Source organism: Lagenorhynchus albirostris, chromosome 10 (assembly GCF_949774975.1).
Source record: "Lagenorhynchus albirostris chromosome 10, mLagAlb1.1, whole genome shotgun sequence".
Classification (NCBI taxonomy): domain Eukaryota; kingdom Metazoa; phylum Chordata; class Mammalia; order Artiodactyla; family Delphinidae; genus Lagenorhynchus; species Lagenorhynchus albirostris.
The window spans coordinates 4,416,380-4,432,224 of record NC_083104.1 but is presented as its reverse complement, the minus strand read 5'-3'; the positions used below and the strand labels follow the sequence as shown (position 1 = coordinate 4,432,224).

Below are 15,845 nucleotides of genomic sequence, written 5' to 3'. Positions count from 1 at the left end.
AAAAATATTTTGTCCTCCATTCCCTTTCTTTAACTGCAGCTAGTTGTACTGCTTAGAGCTGAGGTGGCCACCCAACAACCATGAGGCTACACGGGAAAATGGAAAAGCCAACCTACTGAGGATTAACTGAGTTAATGACTGGAAAAATGTTGGTCCTAAGTATTACCAAACTATTGAACTAGCCCTGAGCCACCTATCTCCTTACTTCTGTTTATATCAGACAATTTAAACTTTTTACTGTTTAAGTCAGTGTTAGATATTCCGTTACTTTTACAACTGAATGTATCCTAAATGATACACTTCATGTCTATCCATGGAAACTAATGGAGCTTAAATACTTGTGGAAATAAAGTGGCAGATTTGGGGCCAAGACTTGCTAGTGGTCTCAGACTAGTCCTGGTTGTCTTAATGTTGGGCACATGGGAAACCGAAAGAAATAAAATTATAGTAAATACATGACATGGAACACTATGCAGCTGTTAAAAAAAATGACAAGTTTTTAAGTAGTGATATATTTTATGAGAAAAAAGCTCTGCACACAAAAATGGAACTGTTGGAATAGTAGGGCTCCATGTGAATTTTTAAAAGGTGAGATATAAATAAATACATATACAAACATGCATGTAAAATATCTCTGGAAGGATATACAAAAAACTGGTAAAAAAATAAATGGTCGCTTCTAAGGAGAAGAACTGGGGGTTGGCCATCAGAGATTAAAGGGACATTTTTTTTCATTCCTAAATTGTTGCAACATTTGAGTATTTCTATTCAAAAAATGTTTGAAATAAAAAAATAAAAATTGCTTTTAGACTTACATTATGCAAGAAAAAAAAGAATTTAAAAAGTGGGTCAGGGGTTTCCCTGGTGGCACAGTGTTTCAGAATCTGCCTGCTAATGCAGGGAACACGGGTTCGATCCCTGGTCCGGGAAGATCCCACGTGCCGCGGAGCAACTAAGCCTGTGCACCACAACTACTGAGCCCGCACACCTAGAGCCTGTGCTCCACAACGAAAGAAGCCACCGCAATGAGAAGCCCGCGCACTGCAACAAAGAGCAGCCCCCACTCGCCGCCAACTAGAGAAAGCCCGCGCATGGCAACGAAGACCTAACACAGCCAAAAATGAATAAATAAAATTTAAAGAAAAAATACACTTTACTTAAAAAAAAAAAAGGGCCAGAGTAGTGACAATGTCAAAATGGAAGTCAGATCATGTCATACCACCGCCCAAAATCCTCCAAAGGCTTACTTCACTCAACATAAAGCTAAAGTCTTGGGCTCCCCTGGTGGTGCAGTCGTTAAGAATCCACCTGCCAATGCAGGGGACACAGGTTTGACCCCTGTTCCGGGAAGATCCCACATGCCGTGGAGCAACTAAGCCCGTGTGCCACAACTACTGAGCCTGCGCTCTGGAGTCTGCAAGCCACAATTACTGAAGCCCGCGCGCCTAGAGCCTGTGCTCTGCAGCAAGAGAAGCCACTGCAATGAGAAGCCCATGCACTGCAAAGAAAAGCAGCCCCCACTCGCCGCAACTAGAGAAAGCCTGTGCGCAGCAATGAAGACCCAACGCAGCCATAAATAAATAAATAAATAAAGTTATTTAAAAAAAAAAGCTAAAGTCCTAGAAGGACCAACAGGACCAGCAACAACTGGAAGCTTAGAAATGGGCCCCACCTCAGACCTAAAAAATCAGAATCTGAAGTTTAACAAGAACACCCTAGGTAATTTATGTGCACATTAAAGTTTGAAAAGCACTTCCATAAGGCACCATAAGATAAGAACCTACCCTCCCCAACCCTTGCCATTCCTCATGCAAGCTTGTGTCTCAGGACCTTTACACTTGCCATTTGCTATGCCTGGAATGCTCTTCTCATATTTCTGCATTTCTCTCTCACCTCTTTCAAGACTTGACTCAAATGTGACCTTCTCTGTAAGGTTGTCTGTGACCACTAAATCCCTCCCCTCAATAAGCCCTATTCCTCTTTCCCACTTTTACTTTTCTCATCAGAACTTGTCATCATAGGTTAAAAAAACTACATTTTTACTTATTTGTTTATTCTATCTCCTCATATAACATATAAAATAAGCTCTATAAAGGCAGAGATTTTTGTCAGTTTTCTTCCCCGGTGCCTAGAACACAGTAAGCACTCAATAAATATTTTTAAGACATAAAATAAACAAATGAGGTCTCTCTTCAAAACACTACCCAAAAGATCTTGTAAAATGGTTCCTTACCATACAAACCAACATTTTCTCAGCATTACATTACACAGATCCACTTTTTATAATATAATGAGCACCTACTATATAATTAGGCACTATAAACACTAATGTCCAACCATGATTAAATATGGAGATTTAAAAATCTGATTCATACAACCTAAGTGTCCATTATCGGATGAATGGATAAAGAAGTTGTGGCACATATATACATGGAATATTACTCAGCCATAAAAAGAAATGAAATTGAGCTATTTGTAATGAGGTGGATGGACCTAGAGTCTGTTATACAGAGTGAAGTAAGTCAGAAAGAGAAAAACAAATACCGTATGCTAACACATATATATGGAATTTAGGGGAAAAAATATGTCATGAAGAACCTAGGGGTAAAACAGGAATAAAGACACAGACCTACTAGAGAATGGACTTGAGGATATGGGGAGGGGGAAGGGTAAGCTGCGACAAAGCGAGAGAGTGGCATGGACATATATACACTACCAAACGTAAGGTAGATAGCTAGTGGGAAGCAGCCACATAGCACAGGGAGATCAGCTCGGTGCTTTGTGACCACCTAGAGGGGTGGGATCGGGAGGGTGGGAGGGAGGGAGACGCAAGAGGGAAGAGATATGGGAACATATGTATAACTGATTCACTTTGTTATAAAGAAGAAACTAACACACCATTGTAAAGCAATTATACTCCAATAAAGATGTAAAAAAAAAGAAATTTAAAAAAAATCTGATTCATGACTGGGCTGTACCATCAAAAAGTTTGCAGAAATAAAAACTGAGTCTTTGAGTGAAAATAAAACAGATATGCCTACAGCTCTCTCAATGCAATAACAATCCTTTATATTGATAAAACAGTCTTCCAAATTTTTTCATCTGATCCTCAACAATCCAATAAGGTTTGTGTAAAGCAAGCACCGATAACACATTTTAGAGATGAGAAAACAAACACTCTTTAACTCTCAAAGTATGGCCATAATAATGTCAAAACTGGGACTGAAGTCTCTCAATATTTAGTTCAAAACTCTACAATATCACACCTCCTCTTGCAAATGATACTGAACGAGACTATAAAATCATATAGCCATATATTATGCTGAAGACAGTGAGCTTTCCCAAACCACCCAGTGCCTATGCAGAATGGGAGCAAACAAACTCATCAAAGTCACAACCTCAAGTTGAGGAATAAGGATTCGGACTGCTTCTTCCTGTTACTTTATAAGGTTAACCCAGAGTCCAATGACATTCACCAAGAATATAAGAAATGAGGGGCTTCCCTGGTGGCGCAGTGGTTGAGAGTCCGCCTGCTGATGCAGGGGACACGGGTTCATGCCCCAGTTCGGGAAGATCCCACGTGCCGCGGAGCGGCTGGGCCCGTGAGCCATGGCCGCTGAGCCTGCGCATCCGGAGCCTATGCTCCGCAACGGGAGAGGTCACAACAGTGAGAGGCCCGCGTACCACAAAAAAAAAAAGAAATGAGCTTGTTATATTGCACATCAAGAAAGTTATTCCTGGGACTTCCCTGGTGGTCCAGTGTGTAAGACTCCGTACTTCCACTGCAGGGGGCAAAGGTTCAATCCCAAGGAAATAAGATCCCGCATGCCTCGCGGCGCAGCCAAACAAAAATAAAGTTATTACTGAGCTATGATGACTGCTAGAAAAAAGGAAGAATAGGAGAAAGTAAGATGGAATAAATGAGAACTGAGTTCTACTGAGGAAAGAGTCAGCGTTATAATATGATGTCATACTGCTGAGTGCCTAAGTGATGCAATTTTGCAACAGAAGAAAAAAGACATACCTCCTCAAAATCCCAGCACAATGGCTTTCTTTTCTTTGCATAGGTGAGGATCAACAGTTGTAATCCAATGTTTCCCAAAAATTTATTTTTAAAAAAGACAGAGAAGGGCTTCCCTGGTGGCGCAGTGGTTGAGAGTCCGCCTGCCGATGCAGGGGACACGGGTTCATGCCCTGGTCCGGGAAGATCCCACATGCCGCGGAGCGGCTAGGCCGGTGAGCCTGTGCGTCCGGAGCCTGTGCTCCGCAACGGGAGAGGCCACAACAATGACAGGCCCGTGTACCACAAAAAATAAATAAATAAAAAGACAGAGAAGTAGAAGATCAATATAAAAAGAAATTTAATCTGGGAAGATGGAGACTGTCTTCTAAATCTTATGCTCAAGAGCAGCTGTTCACCAACTGTGAGCATCTTAATAAAGTGCTGTCGAGTAAAGAGAGTAATACCTGCTGGAACAGAGGAGCTAGAAGAGAGTCTTAAGAGTCTATTACTCTCAAGAGAGTAATACCTGTTGGAACAGAGGAGCTAGAAGAGAAAAAAATACTACTGAATGCAAACGTCTGGCTAGCAAACAATTACCAGTTGTTACTCTGCAACATTTTTCAGGTTGATATAGTGAACATCAGAAGATCACATGGAGGTAACACAAGTGACCTAGCCCAGTCAGACTGGGGTTATCAATGACAGCAGCAATCCAGCTCTCTGATTAATAATAAATAAGCAATAAAGAAAATATAGAAATCTATTTCATGTTTTTTATTGCAAGATGATGGTCATATCATACAACCAAACATAGGCAAATAATATTGCCAAAAACACCAAAGCACTCTAGTGCCTTATAAAACAAATACTGTAGAACTACCAATGCAGATGTCTATGTCAGCAAAAAATACAGAATAATCATGCAAAAAATACATATTTAGGTCTCACAGAAAAGCAAAGTTAATGTGGAAACTGAGGGACATCAAAGTTAATTTAACACATAGGGTGATTTTGTGTACCCCTGTTAGGTATCTTACAGAATTTGTTATATCTTGGCGGCAGATTAAGGTAGTGTTTCCTAATACCTGCCATATCACCACATTTCTATCACACTACAAATTATAGAATATATAGAAGGCAGAAATGAAATACAATTGACCCTTGACCAACATGGATTTCAACTGTACAGGTCCACTCATACATGGATATTTTTTGATGGTAAATATTACAGTACTACGCAGTTCACGGCTGGTCAAATCCGAGGATGCACAGGAACCTTAAATACAGAGGGCCAACTATAAATTATATGTGGATTAACTCCTGCACTGCTCAAGGGTCAACTGTACATTGAATGGCATTAACAGAAGATAGGGACAATGCATTAGAAAGGATTAGTGAATGTAAAGACATAACAACAGCAACTATCCAAAATGAAACCTGGAATACAAGAAGAAGAAAAAGAGCAGAGTATCAGTGACCTATGGGACAAACTCAAGGAACCTAATAATATATGTATAATTAGAATCTTGGGTGTGTATGGGAGTGGAGGAAGTTTGAAAAAATAATATACAAAAATTTGCCAAATTTGATGAAGACCATATACCCACAGAGCCAAGAAGCTCAATAAACACCAAGCACAAGAAACATGAAGAAAATGAAAATTCCAACAAGGAATAACCAAAGTCAAAATGCTTAAAATCAGAGATACAGGGGGAAAAAATCTTAAAAGCAGGTAGAGGAATACAAAATGGGAGAAAACATTTGAAAATCATATATCTGGTAAGTAATTAATATCCAGAATATAGAAAGAACGCCTACAAATCAATGATCATAAAAAAAAATCCAATTCAAAATGGGCAAAGGACTTGAAAAAGACATTTATCCAAAAATATATGAATGGCCAATTAGCACATGAATGATGCTCAACATAACTTATCAAGAAAACACAAATCAGGGCTTCCCTGGTGGCGCAGTGGTTGAAAGTCCGCCTGCCGATGCAGGGGACACGGGTTCGTGCCCAGGTCTGGGAAGGTCCCACATGCCATGGAGCGGCTAGGCCCGTGAGCCATGGCCACTGGGCCTGCGCGTCCAGAGCCTGTGCTCCGCAACGGGAGAGGCCACAACGGTGAGAGGCCTGCATACCGCAAAAAAAAAAAAAAAAAAAAGAAAACACAAATCAAAACCACAATGAGATACCACCTCATACTCATTAGGATGGCTACTATCCCAAAACAAACCAAACAAACAAACAAAAAGAGAAAATAACAATGTTGGCAAGGATGTGGAGAAACTGGGACCCTTATGCACTGTTGGTGGGAACGTAAAACATTCCACCTTTCCACAGCCGCTATGGAAAACAGTATGGCAATTCTTCAAAATTTAAACACAGCATTACCATATGATCCAGCAATTCCACTTCTGGGTATAAACTCAAGAGAATTAAAAGCAAGATCTGAAATAGGTATCTGTACATCTCTGTTCACAGCAGCATGAAGCACAATAGCTGAAACATAAAAACAAGCCAAGTGAAAACAAAACAAAGAACAACCCAAGTGAAAACAAAACAAGCAAACAAAACAACCCAAGTGAAAACAACAGATGAATGGATAAGCTAAATGTGGTATATACCTACAATGGAATATTATTTGGTCTTAAAAAAGGAAGGAAATTCCAACATATGCTACAACATGCATGAACTTTGACAACATTATGCTAAATGAAACAAGCCAGTCACAAAAGGACAAATACTATACGATTCCACTTATATGAAGTACTAAGAGTACTCAAAATCATAAAGACAGAAAGTAGATTGGCAGTTGCCAGGGGCTGGAGGGAGGGGGGAATGGGGAGTTATTGTTTAATAGGTATAGCATTTCAGTTCTGCAAGATGAAAAGCGTTCTGGAGATAGATGGCTGTAATGTTCACAAAATGATATAAATGTACTTAATACCACTGAACAGTACTTAAGATGATTAACATGGTAAATTTTATGTTATGGTAATTTTATGTTATACCAGAATTTTTAAAAATTGAAAGAAAAATGAAAGGTAGCCAGAAGAAAACAATCGCACATTATGTACACAGGGATAAAGACAAGAATGACAGCCAACTTCTTATTGGAAAGAATGCAGGCCAGAAGACAGTGAAGCAACATCTCTAAAGTACTGAAACAAAAAACAAACAAACAAAAAGACTGCCAGCAAAGAATTCTATATCCAGCGAAAACAGCCTCTATAAATCAAGGCAAATTAAAGACTTCTTCAGACATACAAAAATCCATGAAAGGATTCATTGCCAGCAAATCTGCACCACAAGAAATGTTAAAAGAAGTCCGTCTTTCAGAAGGAAAATGTACCAGGTAGAAATCTATAACTACAAAGAAAAATGAAGAGCACTGGAAATGGTAAATAGAATACACATACAGTACTTGACAAAGCCTTCAATTACAATGAGATAGCAGATTCACCTACATTATTAAAATAAAGGGTTAGGGTTAACACTAACAAGATACACATATCATAATACACGTTAACTTCCAAAATGCCTGTCTTCCAAAATAAAGTACCTTGATTAACCAAACTCATTTCCCATCACACATTTCTGTAAATTACAGAGTCAATATTATCTTTTTTATAAAAAGAAACCCCAAGGTACAAGTTATTTGTCCAGTAATAGTGAGTCTTTTAGAGAAGTGAAATTAAAATATTCTTGGTTCCAGTCCAGTGTTCTATTACACAAACCCTTTTAAAGGGCCTGCCTACAGACAGTTCCCTGGAATAAAGTATGATGGCAGTTAATATATAATTTATCTATTTTCCATCATCTCCAGGGAACCCCAGAGTCACTTAGAAGCTACAAAGACAGCAAAGAATGTTCCTTGCTTTCAAGAAGTCTGAAAAACAATATTAGCTTTTAATAAATTGGTCAGGTTACCCCAAATTGGCAAAAGAAGAAAACATTTGCCAAGTCTTCTTGAGGAAAATGAATTTATCAAAGCAAAGGTGTCAAAGCAGTAACAGCAAAACAAAGCTTCAGGGTTGGGTGCTGAAATAGGAAAAAGAAAACACTAATATTTAATGCCACTCTATTATAGTCCAAACCTCAGAGGGAATGTGGTTAGTAAGAATAAAACCTCTGTAAAATCACTGATGCCAAACAGACTACAGAATGGGAATCTTGCCTACTATCCCTCTGAATACAAAATGTTAAACACAATTCATACACTCAGATTCCTTGAGACCACAGGCAGATCTTATAATCCAACTTCACAGTGAGTGAATCTCACTCTCAGAAAGACTAAATGGTACACAGCATAATTCAGGATATTCCTCTAACAGAATTCTGGGGGAAAGCTACTGCTGTTACCCTATCTGGACCAACATTCTTTACTCTGTAAAGACAAAAGGAAAATTATGTGATTTCATAATGAATATCATGCCAAGAGAAAGTAGCATTCTTTCAGCACTTTACTCCAAGTAAGCCATCAGGTAACTGTCCTCTTAATATAAAAATAAAATTTATCAAAAGAAATATTATTAGTTATAAATCCAAGAGAATTTAAAACATATGTTCAAACAAAAACCTATACATGAATGTTCATAACAGCATTATTCATAATTGCCAAAAAGTGAAAACAATGCAGATGTCCATCACTGATGAATGATTCAACAAAATGTGATCTATCCATACAATGAATTATTATTCAGCCATAAGAAAGACATTAAGTACTGAAACATGCTACAACATAGATGAACCTTAAAAACACTAAGTAGGGCTTCCCTGTTGGCGCAGTGGTCAAGAATCCGCCTGCCAATGCAGGGGACATGGGTTTGATCCCCGGTCCGGGAAGATCCCACATGCCGCGGTGCAACTAAGCCCGTGCACCACAACTACTGAGCCCGCGCGTCTAGAGCCCGCGCTCTGCAGCAAGAGAAGCCACCTCCATGAGGAGCCCGTGCACAGGAACGAAGACCCAACGCAGCCAACAAAAAATAAATAGTAAAAATAAATAAATTTTTTAAAAATTAAGTAAAAGAAGCCAGAAACAAAAGGCCATGTTATATGATTTCATTTAAATGAAATGTACAGAACAGACAAACCAATAAGGACAAAAATCAGACTAGTGATTGCCAGAGGATGAGGAAAGGAACTGCTTAACAGATGTGAGGTTTCATTTTGGGATGATGAAAATATTCTGGATCTAGACACTGGTGGTGGTGGTGGCTGCACAACATTGTGAATGTACTAAAAGCCTCTGAACCACACATTTTAAATGGTGAAAATGATGAATTTTGTTATGTGAATTTTACCTCAGTAGGAAAAAAGAAGTATTTTCTAAGTGTTAGTTATTTAGTACCTGTATCTCTCACTACTTAACCAAATGCTGTGTTCATAAAAATCTTTCAAAAACACTTTTTAAAAATTTAATATACTGACATTCTAGAAAAGAATAGAGACCGTACACGGATCACTGGTTGTCAGGGGCTGGTGAGGGGGGAATTAAATAGGTGAGGCACAAGTTTTTTAGAGCACTGAAACTACTCTATATGACACTGTAATGCTGAATATAAAATATTAAAAGTTTGTCAAAACCCATAGAACTTTAAAGCACAAAGAATAAACCTTAATGTGTGCAAATTTTGAAACAATCATTTGAGAGATAAAGAGATCTCAGCATGGAATGCAGAATGCAATAAAACAATCTAAATCTATTACACATATGAAACCACCTCATTTGGGGGTGGAGGAATAAGGTGCTGACCCCTAAGTAATGCTGGAAATAAGTGGAGTCTATCAGTCTAAAGGCAAAAGGAACTATCCATAAGCACTATACTCTAGTTGATAAAGTGTTTTCCCACAGGGGGACAGATTAACAATTCTCAAACCACTTCACATTAATACTGGAACTGAAGAATTAAGTAAATGGATGCCAGAGGGTGGGAGCCAGGTTTCTCATTGGTGGAGTGGAAGAGGTTACAATGATCCATGTGGTAAGGAATTAGCGTTGGAAATATCAGTATGAATTCATGTTTAGCTTCATAGACAAATGGCTACATACAGAAATATTTATAGATATGTGTATATACACAGCTTAATATATACACCCATCTCCTTGCTCTGTCACTCAGACTGCCTAGAAGCAACAACACTCTGGTAGCAACCAGCACATCTAGCACCCAAATCTTGGTTTCAAATACCAACCATTTTCCAACACAAGGAACTAGAGCTCCTTAGAAAAATGACTGTACGACTGAGGAATGACATATAAAAGATGAGCCTGAAGCATTTTATGTTGCCAAAAAGAAAGTATTCACACACAAAGGGGAGGGATACAGGAGCCAACTGAAAGGGCTCCCAGTGGCCAAAGCTGGACAATTTGAGCAATGATATTTATGTAGATACTCTACCTTTAAGGAGGTAGAGCATAACTCATCACTCACCAAGTGTGGGCTATGCATAGTGACTTTCTTCCAGAGTATAGTATAGAAAGGGAGGCACAAAAGGGTAGCTTTACAGTGGAGAAAACAAACACCAGCACAAGTTAAGTGATGAAGGTTAACAGTAACACTGATAAATCATGTGTACTCTTGATATGTGATGAGAATGGCACTTTACCTCTGTGGTCTTCCTTCCAAAATCATATTACATCAGTCTAACCATTAGAAAAACATCAGACAAATGTCCAATTGAAAGACATTCTACAAAAATACCTGATCAGTTATCTTCAAAATTGCCAAGGTCATTAAAAACAAGGAAAGTCTGATATATTGCCTCAACCAAGCGAAGCTAAGGAGACATGACTATTAAATGTAATGTGGCATGCTGAATGGGATCCTGGAACACAAAAAAGGACATTAAAGAAAAAACTGTGGAACTCTGAATAAAGTATAGACTTAGTAACAATGCATCAATATTGATTAATTGTGACATATGTAACACACTAATGTAAGATGTTAATAATTGGGTGTGGGAAACCGGGTGTGGGATACACAGGAACTCTCTGTACTATCTCTACAATAATTCACTAAATCTAACACTGCTCTAAATAAAACATTTATTATTCTTTAATTTTTTTTGCGGTGCGCGGGCCTCTCACTGTTGTGGCCTCTCCCGTTGGGGAGCAGAGGCTCCGGACGCACAGGCTCAGCGGCCATGGCTCACGCGCCCAGCCGCTCCGCGGCATGTGGGATCCTCCCAGACCGGGGCACGAACCCGTGTCCCCTGCATCAGCAGGCGGACTCTCAACCACTGCGCCACCAGGGAAGCCCCTAAAACATTTATTTTTAAAGTTTATTTTTATAAAGTTGTAAACATTTATACATGGTCTTGGCCCTCAAGAAGCTTGTTGTCTCATTGTGAGGTAAGATACATGCTCATGAAAGAAGTATAAAATACAAAAGTAAGAAAATATTAAATTGAGAAATACAGATAAAAGTATTTAGGAATATGGAGAAGGTCTACAAGTGTAAGGGAAAACTTCATCAAGGAGGTAAAACTTAAGTTTGTACCTTAAAATGTACTTCAGGGTACCAAAGTAAAAAAGAACGATGATAAATTGGTACACCTACAAGAAACAGAAGGGTGAAGAAGCAAGGAAAAACTAAAAGAAATGAAAGTATTTAGCCCTGAAAAGTGAAGACTTAAATAAGAGGCATAAGAGCAGTGTTCAAATACTTCAAGGGTCATGTAACAGAACTAACAGAGTTACATCATATGCCCATTTAACTTACTAGCTGACCTCTGGTAAAATGTGACCAACACTCAAGGACAAAGAGAGTGACAGCTGCTCTACAGAGCCACAACAGGAAATGCCAATTTGGAAAGACAGGAAGCAGGTGGCCAAGTTCTTCTCTACAACTTTCAGAGGACAGTGTGCATGTGAGCCCAATGAAGCAGAAACTTAGATTCAAATCCTGCAAACATTTATTGACCACTTACCATGTGCCAGGTGCTTCCATACATATTATCTCATTTAATATTCATAACATATCGATAAACATTTATTAATGTTTTGTATTTATACATTAACAGCCTCAATGTACAAATACAGTAAAATTAATCCTGCAAGAAAGCAGGAACACATTAAAATTCTCCACCATCCCCCACTCTCTGATAAGCATTTGATAGCTCTTAAAAGGCAAAATTTTTTTGAAGGCCTACATATCTACATAATTTTCTCCCTCTTGCTCCTTCCTTCAGTCAAGCTGAGTGGCTCTCGGTCTGTAAAATGCTTAAGAACTAAATAATTATAAATGCAAAAACATGCACACTACGCTTTTTAAACAATTTAAGGGATTTTCAAGTACAGTTTTCATCTTATGTAATTTTTGTCTCAAGCACTGACTTTAGAGCCAAATCCTGTGGATGAGGTGCAGCCCCATCTCAGGCTTATTCCATGGGCACTGTAAGGCAGCATCAGGGAAAGGAGGTAGAGAGGCTGACTCCTACTGCAACATGAAGAAGAACATTCTAACAACAATCAGAGCTATCTAAAAATGGCACGGGCTACCTCAAAGTAATGAATTTTCTGTCATCAAGGGTGTTCAAACAGAGGCTGAAAAATCACTGAGAACATTTGAGAAGAGAGCAATTGGGTAAGAAGCTAAAATCTCTTCCAAATCTTAGATTCTATAATGGGGAGACTTTTAAAACCTGACAGGTGGGCAATCTAGCTAAGAACAACAAAATGAAGAAAGACACCAAGGCAAGAATGACATGGTATGTGGAAAAGCCCAATGCTGGGGAAACACAGAAGCTCATTTCCATCAGCAGATGCCTGTATTTGCTATTTCATCTGCCAGGAAAGCTCTTCCATCTCTTAGGCCACAGCTCAAACATCTTCTCCTCTTTGAGGCCTCCCCACCACCCCCACCAGTCACTCACTTGTCACATCAGCTTGTTTTATTTTCTTCATGGTTCACATTAGGAGTCAGCAAACTTTTTCTTTAAAAGGCCAGATCACAGGCCAAATCCAGCTTGCCCCATGTTTTTGTATGGCCTATGAGCTAAGAATGGTTTTTACATTTTTAAATGGTTGAAAAAAATCAAAAAGCAGAATTCAAACGTTTTGTGACACGGGAAAATTGTATGAAATTAAAATTTCAACGTCCAAAGTTTAATGAGAACACAGACACACTCGTTCATGTACTGTACTGCCGGTGGCTGCTTTTGCACTAAAACAAGACAGTTGAGTAGCTGCAACAGAGACTGTATGGCCCATAAAGCCTAAAATATTTAGTTTCTGGTCTTTTACAGAAAAAGTTTGCTAATCACTAATTTGTAGCATTACCTGAAATTATCTCTATTTGCTTATTTGCTATCCTCATTCTCACACACACAGAATAAAGCTCCATGAGGGCAGGGACTCTGCCCCCCACTGTTGCTCAGTACTTACCTAGAAAAAAATCCTGGAACAAAATAAGGGCTCAACAAATACTTGACTGATAAATTAATGAGTGATCCATAAATACCACTCTGAGGAGTTCAAACTTAAGCCTTCAGCCATTATAGGTTTTGTACATATATGACAGGCAAAAGAAAAGGGGAAATATTCCAGTAGAGGGGAGCAAAGAGTTTAAAGTAATGGTGGTCATCAATTAGTCCAAGTTATTGGGTTTCTTCATTAAATTGTACAGGTTTTTTGTGCTCATAAAAGATTCTCTCAACTACTGCAAGGTGGCACAACACTGTCAGCTGACTGTGCTTCTGTTTATCATAAGATGCAAATACTCTGAGAAATCTCATTTCCTATACCTGGTACACAGCAGCCACACCATGCCAAAGCTTAATAAGTACTCATAATTTTAACAGATCTAGATCACGTGCTAATGAATTTTTAATATCTGAATCCTTCCTATGCTGCTGATCATCAATCTATTCTGTAAGCAGCTGAAAACTCTTCAGAAATTAAAAGGTTACCGCCCACAGACCAGAAGCAGCTTTATAATCTTTCTATACTAGCCAGAGAGTGGGTGTGTGATTTCAAAAAAAAATACAAGTCAACTCTGTCGGTAGAGGACAAGGTATTGTTGCATTAAAATCCCACCCATAAGCATCATTTGTTACACACTAGTAAAACTACCACCTACTCATAATCCGAGTCTCACTCTTCCAATACAAGTGGAGAAAAAAATGTATCTACCTCCTGGAGGAATCTTGTCATTAACACATTAACATTTTCATAAGGTTCTCTCCTTCCAGGCTTCGCAACAATTTCTATACACAGGTACTTCAAAGACAAGGATTTGGTTTAGTCAATAACTTCCAAATGTAAGATACTGGTCAGACGGCATAAACAAATCAAAGTTTTGCTTTATTCTAAAGCAGCTACCTGCTTTTTAATTTAGGAATTCAGACCTTTCATAGAGATGCTTATGGTACAGGTACCTCTGATAAGTATGTCAGACTTAACAGCAACCATTTTGGATTAAGACAAGTGTGTGTTCATCTTCCTTTCCTCTATGACAAGTCAGGATGAAAAGGCAGCCTGCAAAAGCACTGGCTAAGATCTACCAAGACTAATGTGTAAAGTGTCATAAAGAAGAGAGGGGAAATCAGCCAACAGTTTAAGTGGGCTGCTTCAAGAAACTACTGCAGATTCACCTGGGGGATGTTCACCATCAATGTTAGCGATGAACCAAACCAACCCCTGGACAAACACTACACATACCTTTGCTTAAGCTGAAAAAGCTGGGGTCTGCAAGCTATAAATGGATCTCTGGCCCTTTAGAGAAGGTGCAACTCACTGAGCCCCTCTTCCCTTCCTAAAAGGGTTAATAAAAGGCACCTGGGACCCAGCCCAGACTCGCATGCCACCGCGCACCACCAATTCTCCCCGTTCCCAGAACTGCCGGCTCCCTCCTCCCCTCAAACGACAAGTTCAAAATCAAAACAAAAGGTGCAAAACTGCTTTCAGGTGGCAACGGCTAAGCCCCAGTGGCCAACTTCTAGGGACGCCAGGGCAAGCGAGGGCTCGTAGGATCTCCGACCCCCTAGAGCCAGCTTCCAGACAGTCCTTCGGGCCTCGGCCCACCTCCTCACACGTCCCTCCCTCCCCGCGGCCCTGGATGGGGTGCTGGGAAGGGGGCGAGGCGAAGGGGAGGGGAGAGAAACCCCAGGGTCAAAATGACAGCGGAACGGGCCAGGAGAGGAAAGAGGCCCGGAGGGATGCTGGGGGTCGAGCCCTAGGCCCAAGGCTTCAGCCCCGAACGGTGGCGACCAAGGGTCCCACCCGCGCCAGGCCGCGAGCGGGAGGCCCGGGACGCGTCGGCGCCGCCGCCCGGCCACGCTCCCCTCACAACTCTCCCCTCACGGGCCACAGGGGCCGTTGAGGGGCCGCGGCCGCCGCCAGCGTCGGAGGCGGGGGCACTCACTCACCGGCGGGGAGGGGAGGAGCAGCCGGCGTCTCCGCCAGCGCCGTCGCTCGCGCTCAAGCACCGGCTCCTGCCGCTGCGGCCGCCGAGCCCGGTCCATCCCCCCCCCAACCACCCCCCTCCCGGCCCTCCCCCCGCGCCGCCTCAGCCGCCTCAGCCGCCGCCTCCGCAGCCGCCGCGGTCGCCACAGCCGCCTCAGTCCCAGCACGGGAACGCGGACCGGCGCGAGGAGGCGAGAGCGCGCGCGCCTGCCGCCACCACCCACAACCTCCGCCCCCGGCAGGCGACGCACGCGCGAGGCGGCGGCGGGCGCGCGCACGCTGCAGGGGGGGCACGGCCCCGAAAGACGTGGTCCCGCCCACCCACGCGGTCCCGGAGGCCTGGGCTGTTTCGCTGCAGGTTAGCTCTTCACCGCCTGAAGCTCTGGGAACCGAGCTCCTCTGGCCTGGCCCCGATTTCTGAGAGCGAA

At 41.1% G+C, this 15,845-nt stretch overlaps 1 protein-coding gene across 4 annotated transcripts in view; it reads right to left on the bottom strand.

Moving 5' to 3' along the window:
• Window positions 1-15,496, bottom strand: part of TMCC1 (transmembrane and coiled-coil domain family 1) — a 219,614-nt gene extending 204,118 nt beyond the window's left edge. For all 4 annotated transcript variants that reach the window (XR_009542688.1, XM_060161081.1, XM_060161084.1 and 1 more), the window contains exon 1: window positions 15,381-15,496. The gene's annotated coding sequence lies outside the window, so the exon portion shown is untranslated. The remainder of the gene's footprint in view (window positions 1-15,380) is intronic.
• Window positions 15,497-15,845: the final 349 nt, after the last annotated feature.